Source organism: Tachyglossus aculeatus, chromosome 7 (assembly GCF_015852505.1).
Source record: "Tachyglossus aculeatus isolate mTacAcu1 chromosome 7, mTacAcu1.pri, whole genome shotgun sequence".
NCBI lineage: Eukaryota > Metazoa > Chordata > Mammalia > Monotremata > Tachyglossidae > Tachyglossus > Tachyglossus aculeatus.
Window position 1 is genome coordinate 27531446 of NC_052072.1, and position 20094 is coordinate 27551539.

Sequence of the window (20094 nt, forward strand, 5' to 3'; positions counted from 1 at the left end):
GGAGTGGGGTGGGGGGTGGAGGAAAAGAGAAAGGGAGGAAGGAACAGAGAAAGGGAGGGAAGAAGGGAGGGAAGAAGGGAGGGCTTGTGGCTGGAGAAGAGAGGGAGCAGGTCTTGCTCCCCTCCATTTGGACCCCTCAGCTGAATCTGGTGTGCAGGCAGGCTGCTGGCTGGGGGGAGCTGAGCAGGCGGAGATGGCAGCGATCCCAGGCATGCCATCCGCTCAGCCAGTGACAGGGTGACCTTGAGCAAGAAGAGAGCTGTGCTCAGCAGCTGGGAGTGGAGGAGGAGGAGGAGGAAAAGGAGGAGGAAGAGAAGGAAAAGGATAGTTTGGCTAGAGAGAAACACAGAGCCCAGTCCACCCCCTGACTGTCCACTCACTGCAAGGCGGGGGGCTATTGGCCAAATGTGTGCAGCCCCAGACTGCCCGAAACCCTGAGAGGCCACATGTTTATTTGTGCACATTCGTGAACGAGGGGAGAGAGGGCTGTGCTGATCCTCCCACTTCCAGCTTGGGTTCTGAGCTGGGAGGAGGAAGGGTCCTGAGCGGGTGAGTCACACCTGTCCGTCCTTCCATCCGTCCGTCGGTCTGTCTCCCAGAGCTGCCGGGATGGTGGCTCAACTGCATTTCCGTGACAGAGCTCTGTGGGTTCTGCCCTGCCTGGCAGCCAGGAGCAATCAGATTACCCAGGACCCCAGCTTGGGGTGGGGTCCACCCGGGGTGTCAGGGGAGCCACTGAAGATGGCTGGAGCAGCCAAGTGGGGAGTGGTGAGCTTGCTGTGGGTTGGAAGGTAGCCCTCAATACTCCGTGGCCTTCCACGGCCCAGGGCCGGGAAATTCAGGCCAGAGAACACCTGCCCGCAGCCCCCCACTTCCTGGAAGGCGGGTCAGGACCACCTATACAGCGGCGACTCACAAACCTTCCAAACTGCCCAAAAGCCCCTGGGACCCTGCTTCTTCTCCACCAAAGAAAAGCAGACCCAGCTTCTGGACACAGTAGCTGGCCTTCCTTCTGGAGGAGTGGGCAAGGACAGTCTGGGACACGCCAGAGGGAGAGGGAAACCTGATCACAGGGGACACAGTCACTGCCACTGCCACCCGCCCCAACTGCTCAGAGCTCTGCAGGTCCACCCCTGGGGTTCTCCTGTGGGAGTCCAACCACCCCTGCACCCCACCCCGAGTTCCCAAACCCAAGCTGGGCAAGCTTGGGAGCAAGACGGGAGCAGATGCCAGGAGGAAAACTGAGAACTTCTCCCCAAGGCCCCTCCCCTAGTCCCCCAAGGGAACAGATGAAAGAAGTTTCCCTTTCTCTCAGGGTGCCCGAGGAGACAGCTGGGAAATCCGATCCCTGGAAATCCCCAGCCAGGAAACAGGGAGATTAGCCGGGAGACAGCTGGGGTGGGCAGAGGGCCACAGGGAAAACCCTGGAGAGCTGGGGATGATTTGGGGGCAGCCTTCAGTCCGTCAGTTGGTCTGCTTTAAGCATCCATGGGGTGCCAGACCCGGGGCGGGGGAAGCGACCGAGAAAGAGAGCACACTTCCTGACCTTGAGGAGCTGACTGGGTAATGGAGCTGGCAAGACACAAATGCCCAACATAAAAATAAGCGTAAACCACAAGTCATCGAAGCATAGAGGCATAAAGAGACTCAGGAACCCACAGGCAACAGGAACGGAGGTCTGCTACAATTATCCATGGCTCTCTGCCCATCCACCTGGGTTCACAGCTATTCCTGGTCTCTGCCATGCCCAGCTAACCATCTCCCCGAGAGAGAGAGAGAGAGAGAGAGAGAGAGAGAGAGAGAGAGAGAGAGAGAGAGAGAGAGAGAGAGAGAGAGAGAGAGAGAGAGAGAGAGAGAGAGAGAAAGAGAGAGAGTGTAAAACTCAGGAGATAGTGTACACATGTGTAAACATCATCAATGACATTAAGGGCTTACTATATGTAGAGCACTGTACTAAGCCCTTGGGAAATTAATAATAATAATAATAGTCATCATGGCATTTGTTAAGCACTTACTTACTTACTCGGGAAAGCAGCGTGGCTCAGTGGAAAGAGCCTGGGCTTTGGAGTGAGAGGTCATGGGTTCAAATCCCAGCTCCGCCACTTATCAGCTGTGTGACTTTAGGCAAGTCACTTCACTTCTCTATGCCTCAGTTACCTCATCTGTAAAATAAGGATTGAGACTGTGAGCCCCACATGGGCCAACCTGATCACCTTGTAACCTCCCCAGCGCTTAGAACAGTGCTTTGCACATAATAAGCGCTTAATAAATTCAATTATTATTATTATTACTTACTATGTGGCAGGCACTTTACTAAGTACCGGGGTGGATCTTCTAGACTGTGAGCCCACTGTTGGGTAGGGACCATCTCTATATGTTGCCAACTTGCACTTCCCAAGCGCTTAGTACAGTGCTCTGCACACAGTAAGCGCTCAATAAATACGATTGAATGAATGAATACAGGCAAATCGGGTTGGACACAGTCCCTGTCCCACTTGCGGCTCACAGTGTCAATCCCCATTTTACAGAGGAGGGAACTGAGGCCCAGAGAAGTGAAGTGACTTACCCAAGGATGCAGAGCAGACAAGTGGCAGTGCTGGGTTTAGAACTCGTGATCTTCTGATTCCCAGGCCCGTGTTCTATCCACGATGTCATGCTGCTTCGGGTTGGTGGATGCATTCCCTCTCCATAGTGAGTTTAGAGTCAAGAGAATTTTTTTTAATTAATTGAACACTAATGAATCTAATTCATCTGTTTGTGAATGATGCTCAGCTAAAACAAATCTCAAAGAAGCACAAAAAGGCAGCTGTAGTGAATGCATTGGCCTGACTCAGCCTTCCTGGAGGAGTAGTTCTGAAGGACTGGAGTAGAAAAATAATAATCATAATACTAATAATGGCATTTGTTAAGCACTTACTATGTGCCAAGCACTGTTCTAAACACTGTGGGGGATACAAGGTAATCAGGTTGTCCCACATGGGGCTCACAGTCTTGATACCCATTTTACAGATGAGGGAATTAAGGCAACGAGAAGTTAAGTGACTTGCCCAAAGTCACACAGCTGACAAGTGGGATTAGAACCCATGACCTCTGACTCCCAAACCTGTGCTCTTTCCACTGGGCCACACTGCTTCCATATTGAGTAGGACCCTTCTAGACTGTGAGCCCATTGTCGGGTAGGGACCGTCTCTATATGTTGTCGACTTCTACTTCCCAAGAGCTTAGTACAGTGCTCTGCACACAGTAAGCGCTCAATAAATACAATAAATACAATTGAATGAATGAACCCAGCCCTGGTCAGTTAACTGAGCCCCCTCCTTCCTCTCCCCCTCCTCCCCCTCTCCATCCCCCCGCCTTACCTCCTTCCCCTCCCCACAGCGCTTAGTCCAGTGCTCTGCACACAGTAAGCACTCAATAAATACGAATGAATAAATGAATGAACTGGGGCTGCACAAGGGGTCACCCTAGATGGCTGTATTTCATTCATTCATTCAATCAATCGTATTTATTGAGCACTTACTGTGTGCAGAGCACTGTACTAAGCGCTTGGGAAGTCCAAGTTGGCAACATCTAGAGACGGTCCCTACCCAACAGAGGGCTCACAGTCTAGAAGGGGGAGACAGACAACAAGACAGAACATACTAACAGAATAAAATAAATGCGTACACATTCATTCATTCAACCAATCGGATTTATCAATCAATCATATTTATTGAGCACTTACTGTGTGCAGAGCACTGTACTAAGCGCTTGGGAAGTATTTATGGGTGCGAAGCCAGACAGGAAGTGAAATGAGGGAGGGTGGTTGAAATTCACTTCTGGGTCCAGGGAAGGGACACTGCCATATATACACAACTGCCCTGTTTTAGTCTCAGCATCCCCTGGGGCGATCCCACAGCACAGAGTCTTGGCAGGGAGGGAAAGAATTGAGGAAAAATGTTGGGAGTGGGGAGGAGGAGGGAAGGAGGACAGTCCAGCTAGGGGAAACATGGGAGATGGCCCGGAGGTGGGCAAATAGGTGGAGAAAGGATGGGGGACCAAGTTGGTTTTGGAGCAGAGAGCAAGGCTTGGGGCTGAGCGGGCGCGGCCAGCCTGGCAGGGTTGAGGAAGTTTTATTAAAAGTGGTTTTATAGGGGAAGCAGCGTGACTCAGTGGAAAGAGCCCAAGCTTTAGAGTCAGAGGTCCTCGGTTCAAAGCCCGGCTCCGCCACTTCCCAGCTGTGTGACTTTGGGCAAGTCACTTCCCTTCTCTGGGCCTCAGTTCCCTCATCTGGAAAATGGGGATTAAGACTGTGATCCCGCCGTGGGCCAACCTGATCCCCGTGTAAACTCCCCAGTGCTTAGAACAGTGCTTTGTACATAGTAAGCGCTTAATAAATGCCATCATTCTTATTTTATTATGTGCCAGACACTGTGCTAACCTGGGGTAGATACAGGAGAAGCAACGTGGCTCAGTGGAAAGAGCACGGGCTTTGGAGTCAAAGGTCATGGGTTTGAACCCCGGCCCCTCCACTTAATAATAATAATAATAACGGCATTTGTTAAGTGCTTACTATGTGAGAAGCACTGTTCTAAGTGCTGGGGGGATACAAAGTGATCAGGTTGTCCCACGTGGGGCTCACAGTCATCCCCATTTTACAGATGAGGCAACTGAGGCGCAGAGAAGTTAAGTGACTTGCCCAAGGTCACACAGCTGACAAGTGGCAGAGCCGGGATTAGAACCCACGACCTCTGACTCCCAAGCCTGGGCTCTTTCCACTGAGCCATGCTGCTTCTCTGCTTCACTTGTTAGCTGTGGGAACTTGGGCAAGCCATTTAACTTCTCTGGGCCTCCGTTACCTCACCTGTAAAGTGGGATTAAGACCGTGAGCCCCACGTGGGACAACCTGATCACCTTGTATCCCCCCAGTGCTTAGAACAGTGCTTTGCACATAGTAAGTGCTTAACAAATACCATCATCTATTTATTTTATTTTGTTAGTATGTTTTGTTTTGTTCTCTGTCTCCCCCTTCTAGACTGTGAGCCCACTGTTGGGTAGGGACCATCTCTATACGTTGCCAACTTGGACTTCCCAAGCGCTTAGTACAGTGCTCTGCACACAGTAAGCGCTCAATAAATATGACTGATTGATTGATCATCATCATCATCATCATCATATAGACTTAGAACAGTGCTTTGCTCATAGTAAGCGCTTAACAAATGCCAAATTTATTATCTAGACTTATTAGGCTGGACACAGTCTATGTCCAACATGGGGCTCACAGTCTCTATATGTTGCCAACTTGTACTTCCCAAGCGCTTAGTACAGTGCTCTGCACACAGTAAGCGCTCAATAAATACGATTGATTGATTGATTAAATTGTTGACGTTCTTTCTCCTACTTAGACTGTAAGCCCCAAGCGGGACAGGGACTGTATCCAAACTAATTCTCTTGTCTCTACCCCAACACTTAGAACAGTGTTTGACACACAGCGACAAATAGAGAAGCAGCGTGGCTCAGTGGAAAGAGCCCGGGCTTTGGAGTCAGAGGGTGTGGGTTCGAATCCCGGCTCCCCCACAAGTCTGCTGTGTGACCTTGGGCAAGTCACTTAACTTCTCTGAGCCTCAGTTCCCTCATCTGTAAAAACGGGGATTAAGACTGTGAGCCCTGTGTGGGACAATTTGATCACATTGTATCCCCCCCCCCAGAGCTTAGAACAGTGCTTTGCATATAGTAAGCGCTTAACAAATGCCATTATTATTATTATTGTTATTATTATAAATACCATTGACAAAATAGATCTGATCTCAGGGCCCACTCCTCTCCCCAGCACCCTATCAGTGTGACTCATCCTCACCAGTCCCTCCCTCTCCTTACCCTGAGGGCTTGATCTGGGAGCTGCTTTGTCCCTTGCTAGCCCAGAAAACATGCTTCATTAGCCCAGCCGGGCCCAGCCCATTTCAGGGGCCCACCTGCTAAGGCTTTTAATAACCCATTCCTGCCTCCTCTGCTGGGATCAGCCCTCCCCAGCTCCTCCGGGGACCAAAGGCCTAGCTCAGCCTGGTCTTTTCACTCAATCAGTCAGTCAATCATCTTTATTGAGTGCTTACTGTATTCATTCATTCATTCAATCACATTTATTGAGCGCTTACTGGGTGCAGAGCACTGTACTAAGCGCTTGGGCAGTACAAGTTGGCAACATAGAGAGACAGTCCCTACCCATCAGTGGGCTCATGGTCTAAAAGGGGGAGACAGAGAACAAAACCAAACAGCGAGCTCAGTGGCTAGAAGGGGGAGACAGACAACAAAACATATTAACAAAATAAAATAAATAGAATAAATAGGTACAAATAAAATAGAGTAATAAAATCATCCATTCATTCAATTGTATTTATTGAGCGCATACTCTGTGCAGAGCACTGTACCAAGCACTTGGGAAGTACAAGTTGGCAACACATAGAGACGGTCTCTACCCAACAGCGGGCTCACAGAGCACTGTACTAAGTGCTGGGGAGAATAAAACACAGACACATTCCTTATGCACAGTGAGCTTACAGTCTAGAAGTGGAGACAGACGTGAACATAATATCTGACATTAATCCCGCCTCGACCTTGTGAGAGCTCACCTCCTCCAGGAGGCCTTTCCATCATCATCATCAATTGTATTTATTGAGCCCTTACTGTGTGCAGAGCACTGTACTAAGCGCTTCAGACTGAGCCCCTTCCTTCCTCTCCCCCTCGTCCCCCTCTCCATCCCCCCCATTTAACCTCCTTCCCTTCCCCACAGCACCTGTATATATGTATATATGGTTGTACATATTTATTACTCTATTTATTTATTTTACTTGTACATATCTATTCTATTTATTTTGTTTTGTTAGTATGTTTGGTTTTGTTCTCTGTCTCCCCCTTCTAGACTGTGAGCCCGCTGTTGGGTAGGGACTGTCTCTATGTGTTGCCGACTTGTACTTCCCAAGCGCTTAGTACAGTGCTCTGCACACAGTAAGCGCTCAATAAATACGATTGATTGATTGATTGATTGATTGATTGACTGTTGTGTAACCTTGGTCAAGTCACTTCACTTCTAGACTGTGAGCCCACTGTTGGGTAGGGACTGTCTCTATATGTTGCCAACTTGGACTTCCCAAGAGCTTAGTACAGTGCTCTGCACACAGTAAGCGCTCAATAAATACGATTGATTGATTGATTGATTCACTTCCCTGTGCCTCACTTACCTCGTCTGTAAAATGGGGAATGAAACCGTGAGCCCCACGTGTGTCCAACCCGATTTGCTTGTATCTGCCCCCCAGTACTTAATCAATCAATCAATCAATCATATTTATTGAGTGCTTACTGTGTGCAGAGCACTGTACTAAGCGCTTGGGAAGTCCAAGTTGGCAACATATAGAGACAGTCCCTACGCAACAGTGGGCTCACAGTCTAGAAGGGGGAGACGGAGAACAAAACCAAACATACTAACGAAATAAAATAAATAGAATAGATATGTACAAGTAAAATAAATAAATAGAGTAATAAATATGTACAAACATATATACATATATATATATATATATACACTATATACTTAGTACAGTGCTTGGCACGTAGGAAGCACTTAATAAATAGCACAGTTATTATTATTATTATTTTGAATAAATTACAGCTATATACATAAATGCTGTGGGGCTGGGGAGGGATAAATAAAAGGAGCAAGCCAGGGCAACGCAGAGGGGAGTGAAAAAAGAGGAAAGAAGGGCTTAGTGAGGGAAGGCCTCTTGGAGGAGATGTGCCTTCAATAAGGTTTGGATGGGCCGGGGTGGGGAGAGAGTCGTTGTTTGTCAGATTTGAGGAGGGGGAGCATTCTAGGCCAGAGGTCGGCGGTGAGATGGACGAGATTGAGATCAATCAATCAATCAATCAATCAATCGTATTTATTGAGCACTTACTGTGTGCAGAGCACTGTACTAAGCTCTTGGGAAGTACAAGTTGGCAACATATAGAGACAGTCCCTAACCAACAGTGGGCTCACAGTCTAAAAGGGGGAGACAGAGAACAAAACCAAACATACTAACAAAATAAAATAGAATAGATATGTACAGGTAAAATAAATAAATAAATAAATAGAGTAATAAATATGTACAAACATATATACATATATACAGGTGTTGTGGGGAAGGGAAGGAGGTAAGATGGGGGGATGGAGAGGGGGACGAGAGGGAGAGGAAGGAAGGGGCTCAGCGTGGGAAGGCCTCCTGGAGGAGGTGAGCTCTCAGACAGGCCTTGAAGGGAGGAAGAGAGCTAGCTTGGTGGATGGGCAGAGGGAGGCCATTCCAGGCCCGGGGGGATGACGTGGGCCGGGGGTCAGCGGCGGGACAGGCGAGAACGAGGCCCAGTGAGGAGGTTAGCGGCAGAGGAGCAGAGGGTGCGGGGTGGGATGGAGAAGGAGAGAAGGGAGTGAGAAGGTTAGCATTAGAGGAGAGAAGGGTGCAGACGAGAAGGGCCAATGGCCCAGCCGCTGAGGGGGAGCCAGAAGAAGTAATGTCAGGATAGCCAGAAGAAGGAATGTCAGGATCACAAAGAATCCAGGAGAGAAGTGGGGGAGAACATGTCTGTGTCTGCAACAGCCTGGTTTTCATCCTGATGGCACTGCCCCCCAACCTTGATGTCATCCCCAACCTCCCTCCATTCATTCATTCAATCATCATCATCATCAATTGTATTTATTGAGCGCTTACTGTGTGCAGAGCACTGTACTAAGCGCTTGAGAAATCCAAGTTGGCAACATATAGAGACAGTCCCTACCCAACAGCGGGCTCATTCATTCATTCAATCATATTTATTGAGTGCTTACTGTGTGCAGAGCACTGTACTAAGTGCTTAGGAAGTCCAAGTTGGCAACATATAGAGATGGTCCCTACCCAACAGCGGGCTCATTCATTCATTCAATCATATTTATTGAGCGCTTACAGTGTACAAAGCACTGTACTAAGAGCTTGGGAAGTACTAGTTGGCAACATATAGAGACGGTCCCTGCCCAACAGTGGGCTCACAGTCTAGAGGGGCAGTGGGGGGGAGACAGACAACAAAACAAGTAAACAGGCACCAGTAGCATAATTAAAAATAAATAATAAAAATAATGATGGCATTTGTTAAGTGCTTACTATGTGCAGAGCACCGTTCTAAGCACTGGGGAGGATACAAGGTGATCAGGTTGTCCCATGTGGGGCTCACAGTCTTCATCCCCATTTTACAGATGAGGTAACTGAGGCACAGAAAAGTTAAGTGACTTGCTCAAAGTCACACAACTGACAGTTGGCAGAGCCAGGATTTGATCCCATGACCTCTGACTCCCAAGCCCATGCTCTTTCCACTAAGCCGTGCTGCTTCTACATAGAATTATAGATATTTACGCAGCATTAATAAAAGAAATAGATTTATAACCATATTATATATAATTCCATCCCTTTCTCAGACTGAGAAGCGGGGGCCCTGCAGGTCCTTGGACTCCAAGACCAGAGAGTGACTTGGGAGTTCATTCATTCATTCATTCAATTGTATTTATTGAGCGCTTACTGTGTGCAGAGCACTGTACTAAGCGCTTGGGAAGTTCAAGTTGGCAACATCTAGAGACGGTCCCTACCCAACAGTGGGCTCACAGTCTAGAAGGGGGAGACAGAGAACAAAACCAAACATACTCACAAAATAAAATAATAGACTATGTACAAGTAAAATAAACAAATAAATAGAGTAATAAATACATACAAACATATATACATATATACAGGTGCTGTGGGGACGGGAAGGAGGTAAGGCAGGGGGGATGGAGAGGGGGAGGAGGGGGAGAGGAAGGAGGGGGCTCAGTCTGGGGCCAGCCAGTTGGGCCAGAGCCCAGCAGAGATGTAATAATAATAATAATAACAATAATAATAATAATAATGACATTTGTTAAATGCTTACTATGTGCAAAGCACTGTTCTAAGAGCTGGGGGGATACAAGGTGATCAGGTTGTCCCGCATGGGGCTCACAGTCATCATCCCCATTTTACAGATGAGGTAACTGAGGGTCTGGACAATTAAGTGACTTGCCCAGGGTCGCACAGCAGACAGGTGGCGGAGGCAGGATTCGAACCCACGACCTCTGACTCCAAAGCCCGGGCTCTTTCCACTGAGCCCCGCTGCTTCTGTAAAATGGGTAGAGGAGGTGGCTTTATTGCCATGTGGCGCCCTCTAGTGGGAGTCAGGGGGGGTTCCTGGAAGGGGCCACTGGGCTGACTGAGGCTGGTTGAAGAAGCCCAGAACCACCAGAGAGTTTGGACTACCTCTAAAGAGGGAGAAGAAAAAGCCAGAGGAAAGATAATCTGGGAGTGAGGAATAATAGTAACCACCATTTAACCACCTCTCACCAAGGAAGACTGAAGGCAGTCATTCCTTCTATCGTATTTACTGAGCGCCTACTGTGAGCAGAGCACTGTACTGAGCGCTTGGGAAGTACAAATCGGCAACATGTAAAGACGGTCTGTACCCAACAACGGGCTCACAGTTGAGAAGGGCCATACGTATAGACTGTGAGCCCACTGTTGGGTAGGGACTGTCTCTATATGTTGCCAATTTGTACTTCCCAAGCGCTTAGTACAGTGCTCTGCACATAGTAAGCGCTCAATAAATACGATTGATGATATATGCCAGGATCACATAACCAAAGCAGTCGTGCATAGAACTCAACGGAAAGAGCCCGGGCTTTGGAGTCAGAGGTCATGGGTTCGAATCCCAGCTCCGCCACATGTCTGCTGTGTGACCTTGGGCAAGTCACTTCACTTCTCTGAGCCTCAGTTCCCTCATCTGCAAAATGGGGATGATGACTGTAAGCCCCACGTGGGACAACCTGATTACCTTGTATCCCCTCTAGCGCTTAGAACAGTGCTTTGCACATAGTAAGTGCTTAACAAATGCCATCATTATTATTATTATTATTATATAACTGGAAAAGAATAAAAAGCCACCTCAATTTAATGGCTTCTGCAGTGATAAAGAGTTTAGCTGAATCACAGGGACAGCCATGAAAGTGAGCATAGGCTTCCACATTCAGGGCCCAAGAAAAAGCCGGCAGTGGGCCATGGTGAAATCAGTCAGTCTTAAAGCAACTGAGACGTGGCCTGGTGGTGAGCACCTGAGCCTGAAGGTCAGGAGGATTTGGGTTCTAATCCCGCCTCTGCCAACTGCTTGCTGAGTGACCTTGGACAAGTCACTTGGAAGGCCTCCTGGAGGCGGTGAGCCTTCAGTAGGGCTTTGGAGGGGGGAGGTGTGATTGTCTCTTGTCATGGGTTCGAACCCCAGCTCTGCCACATGTCTGCTGTGTGACCTGGGGCAAGTCACTTAACTTCTCTGAGCCTCAGTTACCTCACTTGTAAAATGGGGATTAAAAATGTGAGCCCCACGTGAGACAACCTGATCACCTTGTATCCCCCCAGGGCTTAGAACTGTACTTTGCACATAGTAAGCACTTAACAAATGCCACCATTATTATTATTATTATTATTAACTTCTCTGTGCTTTAGTTTCCTCAGTTGTAAAATAGAGATACCTGGTTTCCCTCCTACTTAGACTGTGAGTCTCTTTATTTTATTTTGTTAATATGTTTTGTTTTGTTCTCTTGTCTCTCCCTTCTAGAATGTGAGCCCACTGTTGGGTAGGGACCATCTCTATATGTTGCCAACTTGTACTTCCCAAGCGCTTAGTACAGTGCTCTGCACACCGTAAGCACTCAATAAAGATGATTGAATGAATGAATGAATGAATGTGAGTCCTCTGTGTAACAGGGACTGTGTCTGATCTAGTTAACTTGTACCTATCCCAGTGCTTAGAACAGTGCTTGACATATAGTAAGCACTTAACAAATACTGTAATTATTTTTTAAAAAACCTAATATACCTCTTTCTCTCTTTTCTATTCCTTTTGCATTGGGTTTCCGTGGGGCAGTGTGTTTGGGGAGTAATGACATTGCATGTGCTGTTTGCAGGCAGACATGGATCTTCTCTGAGCCTGGGAAAATGGGGAATGGGAACACCGAGAGAAGGAGGAGGAAAAGGAGGGGGAGGAGGACAAGGAGTAGGATAAGGATCATGAGGAGTAGAAGGAAGAGGGGGAAGAAGAGGAGAAGGAGGACTCCTAGACGTACACTCATTTTGGGCTGGGAACATGTCTGCTAATTCTGTTTTATCGTACTCTCCCGATTGCTTAGTACAGTGCTCTGCACATGGTAAGCGCTCATAAATATTATTAATTGATTGAGATGGAAAAGGAGGAGAAGGAGGAGGAGTAAGAGGGGGAAGAAGAGGAGAAGGAGGACTCCTAGACGTACGCTCATTTTGGGCTGGGAACATGTCTGCTAATTCTGTTTTATCGTACTCTCCCGATTGCTTAGTACAGTGCTGTGCACATAGTAAGCGCTCATAAATATTATTAATTGATTGAGATGGAAAAGGAGGAGAAGGAGGAGGAGTAGGAGGAGGAAGGAGAGGAGGAGGAGGAAGAGTGGGAGGAGGAAACTTTAGTATGAATAAACTAATAATTTATAATATACAATCCAACTTGTACTTCCCAAGCTCTTAGTACGGTGCTCTGCACACAGTAAGCGCTCAATAAATACGATTGAATGAATGAATTCAAAGATTTGTACATAAATTTCGTGGCGTTGGTGATGGGGCAAATATCAGATGTCCAAAGATCACAGATCCAAGTGCATAGATGATGCAGAAGGAAGAGGGAGAATATGAACCAGAGCAGCGGCCGAACAAGAAAGAAGAGAAATTATTGCGGCGGCTGCGGCTGCTACTACCACTGGCCAGGCCTCCCTGGACTTCGTACTCTAGGGCCAAGGGGGCTGGAGAGAGCTCCTACGACCCGGGGCCACCAACCAATTTTGGGGGGAAGAAGAGGGAACTGAGAGAGCTCTGAGGTTGAAAGACCCAGTATCCGCAAGCCTGCTGGAAGGCCCCAAGGCCTTCTGTAGAGAAGCAGCATGGCTCATTCATTCAATCGTATTTATTGAGCGCTTACTGTGTGCAGAGCACTGTACTAAGAGCTTGGGAAGTCCAAGTTGGCAACATATAGAGATGGTCCCTACCCAACAATGGGCTCACAGTCTAGAAGGGGGAAACAGACAACAAAACAAAACATATTAACAGAATAAAATAAATAGAATAAATATGTACAAGTAAAATAAATAGAGTAATAAATACACACAAACATATATACATATATACAGGTGCTGTGGGGAAGGGAAGGAGGTAAGGTGGGGGGGATGGAGAGAGGGAGGAGGGGGAGAGGAAAGAACCTGGGCTTTGGAATCAAAGGTCATGGGTTCAAATCCCAGCTCCGCCAATTGTCAGCTGTGTGACTTTGGGCAAGTCACTTACCTTCTCTGGGCCTCAGCTCCCTCATCTGTACAATGGGGATTAAGACTGTGAGCCCCATGTGGGACAACCTGATCACCTTGTAACCCCCCAGGGCTTAGAATAGTGCTTTGCACGTAGTAAGTGCTTAACAAATGCCATTATTATTATTATTATTAAGCTCAGTGCTGCCAGGTGGACAGAAGGCCGGGACCTGGGTCAGTGTCTAGCCATTGCCTCCCATTAGCCCAGGTAAGCCCCATAGCCCACGGGAGTCCCAGAGCTAGTTCTCCCTCTTGCCCTCCTCCCTCCCGGACACCCCACTTCCCTTTCCTCCCTTCTGTCCCTCCTACCCACCTCTCCCTCCCCACTCCCTTCTTTCTCTCTCCTTCCTTTCCTCCTCTCCCATCCCCTCCCTCGTTTTTTCTCTCTCTTCCTGCCTTCTTCTCCCTCCCCTCTCTCATCCCTCTCTCCCCCACCCTCCAATCTTGGTCTTCCTCCTTTTCCTCCACCTCCTCCTTCTCCTCCTCCTCCTCCTCCTTCCCACTGCCACCCCCCAGGGCTCCAACCTAGCAGCAGCCGAGTGATAAACACTGGCACCAAGGCACTAATGAGACTGGCTCTGCTCTGAGTCTTCAGAGTCACAGCACCTCGGGGGGTAAGGAAGGAGGCCGAACCCATTAAGAGGAGAGTTCCCAATTAAAAAGCAATCGCTCCCGCTCCCCGGGCTGACTGCTTCATTTGTACCCATTTCAAGTGACAAGCCAGGCCCATTTCTCCTTCTCTACCAGCTTTTAATTGCACTAATCTAATTAGTCCCCACCTTGCTGATCATTAAGGTAGGTGGCACTGTCTCAGTCTTCCCCTGGGCTCCTTCTTGGGCAGGCCCAGGCCTCTGGCTGGGCTCTGGGCTCCCGGGTTCCAAGGTCCAGGCTCTAGGCTCCTGTTGCGCTCTGGGTTCTGGGCTCCGGACTCCAGGCTCCAGACTCTGGGATCTGGAATTTGAGCAGGCGGGAGCTAGAGTGAAGCTCACCCTTCCCTGGGATACCAGGCATCCAGGATGGCCATCTTTCTCCCTCCCACCCCCCAACCACCTAGTATCTGGTGCCAACTGGGCCCATTTTCCTCCCTTTGAACTTGCCCAGTGGCCTTCCTACAGCCTCCCTCCGCACCCCATAACCCACCATCATGGCATACGATACGGTTCCTCCTCCCACCTCCTTTCACTGCCATCTCCTCCTTCCTGAACTTTCCTTCCCAGCTTCCTTCTCCTCCAGGAAGTCTTCCCATAGTCACCTCATCCCTCTTCAACCCACAAATGCCCCTCTCTGGGGTCAGGGTGAGGGTACTAAGACTCTGAGTCCCATGTGGGACAGGGACTGAATTCAATCCGATTTGCTTGTATCCACCTCAGCACTTAGTACAGTGCCTGACACACAGTAAGCACTTAAATACCACTATTATTATTCTTATTATGGACAAATAACTTCCTGCCCATTCCGGGGGCTGCAGCTGTCAGGGGCTGGGGGATGCTCTTCCCAGGACACGTTCTCCCTGTTACGCAAAGGGAAGCAAAGCCGGAGAGGGCACCCAAGAGCAAGAGAAGGGCAAGGCCAATCCAGGCATCTAGGCATTCAACCTGTTGCCGGAGAGAAGCCAGGCTGGGCAGTTGGTCCTTCCATGGACCTGGGTTCAGGTGGGAGCCGAGTAGCAGGTGCTACTCCACCCCTACCCTCTTATGAGCCCCCTTAAGTGGGGGGAGAGTGACCCTGGAAAACAGCTTTGGCTCCGTCTTTCACAATTAGAAGCCTGGAGGTATCCGTGGGGACTTCCAAGTCCGGCACAGACTCAAGTTCACAGGGAAAGGCCCTGTCCATCTCCCTGGGCCAGTCTGTCTGGGTAAACCCAGGCTTTTCATTCCCTGATCAGACTAGGCCCCTATGGACCTGAGGTGGCTCAGGCCTCACAAGTTGGGGAGGATGTCACGGGGGGTTCCTGTAATTGTACGGTTCCTCGGAGATTCCCAGGTCGAGGACGTACCCGTGCATGGGCAGGCCAGGGTTGTTGTCTTCCAGGGCCCAGGCATCAGTGACAGCAGTGGCCAAAGACGCCTCTGGCCTGGCCTGGTGGGTAGGACCCCACGCCCCGCAGGACCAGCTCAGCTAAGCTCAGGAGGGCACTGGTGCCCTCGAGGTGCCCTTGCCTGACAGGAAGGCACGATGTGAGTCAACCCTCCCTCCGGGCTCTGCTTCCTAGTTCCAGGCCAGGCCGGGCCAGCCTGCCATACAAGTAGCAGCAGCAGCAGCAGGGGACAGGGAGCTGAGATGAGAGCAGGGAGCTGACAGCACGGATGGAGGAAATCCGGGAGAGTAGGAATGACTGGACAATCGATCACCACAGACACACACACACATATGCACATAATCTCCTCTTCGATAGTGAGACTAGGAGCCCGTGAAATTCCACCAAAATGGGGCTCAGGCACAATTTATTTATTTATTTTATTTGTACTTATTAATTCTATTTATTTTATTTTGTTAATATGTTCTGTTTTGTTGTCTGTCTCCCCCTTCTAGACTGTGAGCCCGCTGTTGGGTAGGGACCATCTCTATATGTTGCCAACTTGTACTTCCCAAGTGCTTAGTACAGTGCTCTGCACACAGTAAGCGTTCAATAAATATGACTGAATGAATGAATGAATGAATTCCGAACCAGCTTGGGGGCTGGGGATTCAAACACCCCAGAATGAAGCTTGGTGCAAAAGACAGAATTTCTCCCAAGAAAAATATCCCCCGGGAAGATCTGTGAGCCAGTGTGCAGGTCCATAGACGAGCGTGTCCACATGCACATATGTGTTCATAGGCAAAGATGTGGGTAAGCACACGTATACATGTAAAGGTGTGCATGCATTTATGTACGTGTGTAAACTTGCATGCTTAACCTTCGGAGCCCACGCGAGCTGCACACCAATAAGGCTGCCCTGAAGTCCAGGAGGAAGACCCTGTTGCTTGGTTTCTGCTCAAACATTCAGTTGGAGATGTTCCCTTCCTCCTGGGGTTGGGGCCAGCTTTTGGCTTTGCCACAGCAGCAGCAAGAGAGATAATCCACTAACATCCCCAAGCATCTCCGCTCCCAGTGAGACAATATTTCCATCGATACAGCACAGTTGTGCACCTCCTCTGGCTCCGGCTCCTCCAGCTAGCCCCCTCCATCCAAATCACCTAAAAACTTTGTGGTTTGAACCCTACCTCCCTTCCTCCATCTATCAAATCAGTGTGTAAATCCCTCCCCTCCTCTTCCTCTCTCCCCACCCCTCCCTGCCCCAGTCTAGCTCTCACATTCCTTTCCCTAGACTGTCTGCCCTGGATCCTGGACCCATGGCTTCTGCAGACCCTGTGGGCTGGGGTAGGAAGGAGCAGAAAATTTGGAGAGGGAAGGGGTAAAAGCCCTTCAGAAGAGCTGAGGAGGATTTGTGGGAGGTGGGGAACAGAAGCAATGTGGCCTAGTGGTTAGAGTGTGGGCCTTGGGAGTCAGAAGGAGCTGGGTTCTAAGGCTGGCTCTACTACTTGCATGCTCTGTGACTTTGGGCAAGTCAGTTCACTTCTCTAGGCCTCAGTTACCTCATCTGTAAAATGTCAATTAAGACTATGAGCCCCATGTGGGACATGGATTGTGTATCTTGTACCAATCCCAGTGCTTAGTACAGTGCCTGACACATGGAAGCACTTAACAAATGCCATAAAAAAACCAAAAAAACAGTTAAAGGAAGGATATGACCTTATGATTTCCTTTCCCTGCCCCTTGGAATCAGTCCTTGACCATCCTAAAGGATCTGGAATCCCTTAATAAGAGCCAACTGAAATCTCTCTCGCTCCCCTCCCTCTCTCCCTTTAATTTCTTGTCTGCTTTTTCTGCCTCTTTTTCCATGTGAATGTGTGAACAGTCCATGTGTCTGTTTCTCTGCCTCACCTTTGATTCTTGACCTCAGTGGCCGTCGGTGAAAGCAATATGTGGGAGAACTAGACGGGTGGACTCCAAGGGTGCCCCTGGACCCAAAGGGTCACTGCCTAGCCCCAGCACTGCTTCCTATAAGTGTTACAGACCCAAGTTGGGGGTGGGGATGTGGGGAAGAGGGGCACAAGGGAGAGAGAGGACAGTGCCAGCAGCAGGAGGGAGCTGACACCGGCTCAGGTCTATCTTCCACTCCCGACTTCTCCCAGAAGCCTCTTATGTCTCGGAACCAGTCCCACACAGGGTCTCCCCTTCACCCCGCCACCCAATCCTGCTACCTCATTCTCCACACACTAGGGTCTGGGCAAAGGCAAATTCTTCTGTTCTTTCACTGCAGATAGTAAGTCCTACACAGACACCACACATGCTATCTCTCCCTTCCAGTGATACTCACCCTCCCATATTTTCCTTTTCAGTCTCTCTCCTGTCCTCCCTATGCCTCACACACTCAGCACCTCCAAACCTGCCATCCAAGCCACCCTCTCCTCACCTGTCCTCTCGCCCACAAACCACCATCTCTCGAACTCCCCTTCAGCCCCACTCCCTCACAAACACTCATCACAACCACCCACCCTCCCATCCAGTCCTCAACCTCCCCTTCACAGTCTCAAACTCACATACACCCATCCACCACCACTTAGCTAGGAATGATGGGGCCAGGGATATATATATATATATATATATATATATATATATATATATATATATATGTGTGTGTGTGTGTGTGTGTGTGTGTGTGTGTGTGTGTGTGTGTGTGTGTGTGTGTGTGTGTAATTATGGTATTTGTTAAGTGCTTACTATGTGCCAGGCACTGTTCTAAACGCTGGGGTGTTGAGAAGCAGTGTGGCTCAATGAAACGAGCCCGGGCTGTGGAGTCAGAGGTCATGGGTTTAAATTCCGGCTCTGCCAATTGTCAGCTGTGTGACTTTGGGCAAGTCACTTCACTTCTCTGTGCCTCAGTTACCTCATCTGGAAAATGGGGATTAAGACTGTGAGTCCCCTGTGGGACAACCTGATCACTTTGTATACCCTCAGCGCTTAGAACAGTGCTTTGCACATAGTAAGCGCTTAACAAATGCCATTGTTATTATTGCTATTATTATTCTCTGGGCCTCAGTTCCCTCATCTGTAAAATGGGGATTAAGACTGTGATCCTCATGTGGGACAACCTGATTAACTTGTATCCCCCCCAGTGCTTAGAACAGTGTTTTGCACATAGTAAGCGCTTAATAAATGCAATTATTATTATTAGTATTACAAGAGAATTGGGTTGGACACAGTCTCTGTCCCACACGGGGCTCACAGTCTTAACCCCCGTTTTACAGATGAGGGAACTGAGGCCCAGAGAAGCGAAGTGACTTGCTCAAGGTCACACAGCAGACCTTGAGATCAAACCATTGATCAATCCTGAAGCCTAGAGCTGAGCTCTCTTGGTGGCTGTCATTACTACATTAAGTGACAGAGCCGGGATTAGAATCCATGACCTTTTGACTCCCAGGTACATGTTCTATCCACCAGGCTGTTGGGAGGGGGTGTGGAGTGTGTGTGTGTGTGTGTATAGTGGCAGCTTCACTCCTACTGGACCTTGGGACTGGGGTTATCAGGACCAGATTAGGGTCACTTGGGCCAGGCTGGGGTCAGTCAGGAGTCAAGTAGGTCCGAGGGCTGGGGTCGACTAAACCTGGTTGGGCTCGGCCAAGATCAGTGCCTCATTATGAGGGGCCTGAGCTTCACTGAGAGAGCAGCGTCGGTAGCGCAGGGATGGGGGGACCAGCCCAGCCAGCAGGCAGTGGTGGAGGGAGGATTAGAATACAAGTCTTCTGATTACCAATCCGACACTCAGGAGGTGGGGATGGGGTGAGAGGAGGCAGCTGAATACCAGTGTAAGTGCCAGGGAGAGAGGGTAGATGGTGAAATCTAAGTAATCCCCTCATCCTCCACGGCAGAAGAAAGAGAAGGAACGGGTCAGCTACCTGACCTTCCTGGGGGAACAAAATTGATCTTCAACTTGAGAAAGGAGAGAATGAGATCAACAACCTGAAGCAGGAGGGAGTGCTTAGTACACTGCTCTGCCCACAGTAAGTGCTGAATAAATACAATTGACTGACGGATTAGGGTTATACATCCAGTGCTTAATACAGTGCTCTATACATGGTAAGCACTCAATAAACACCGTTAATCACCAATCGTATTTATTGAGCGCTTACTGTGTGCAGAGCACTGTACTAAGCGCTTAATGTACTAAGCGTTAATGATGATGATGATCAGGGACCACTTCTCAAGATCAGAATGGTCAAGAGAGAATGTGTTCTCTTCCCTTCCCTAAAGAGCTAAGGGATCCCCAGGGGTCTGGGACAACTGAGTTGCATTTCAGTTTCGAGATGGGGAGGGACTAAGTGGCGTCAGTCCAAGGAGGCCATCTTATTCAACGCAGACCGGGTTTCTTTCATACTGTTTTATTTCCACTACAAGGTGAAAATGATTCCACATAGTTGACAATTGTGAGCTATGTTTTATAGAGATCTATTCGCATAGTGTGTGCATAGATATCTATAACACACATAAATCTATTATATCTATATCTATATAGATATATATATATATATATACATGTACACACACACACACACACATACAGCATAGAGGGAGCAGAGAAGGTAGGGGTTTATCCTACCAGGCTCCAGAGAGGAGAGGCACTTACCTCTGTCCATGA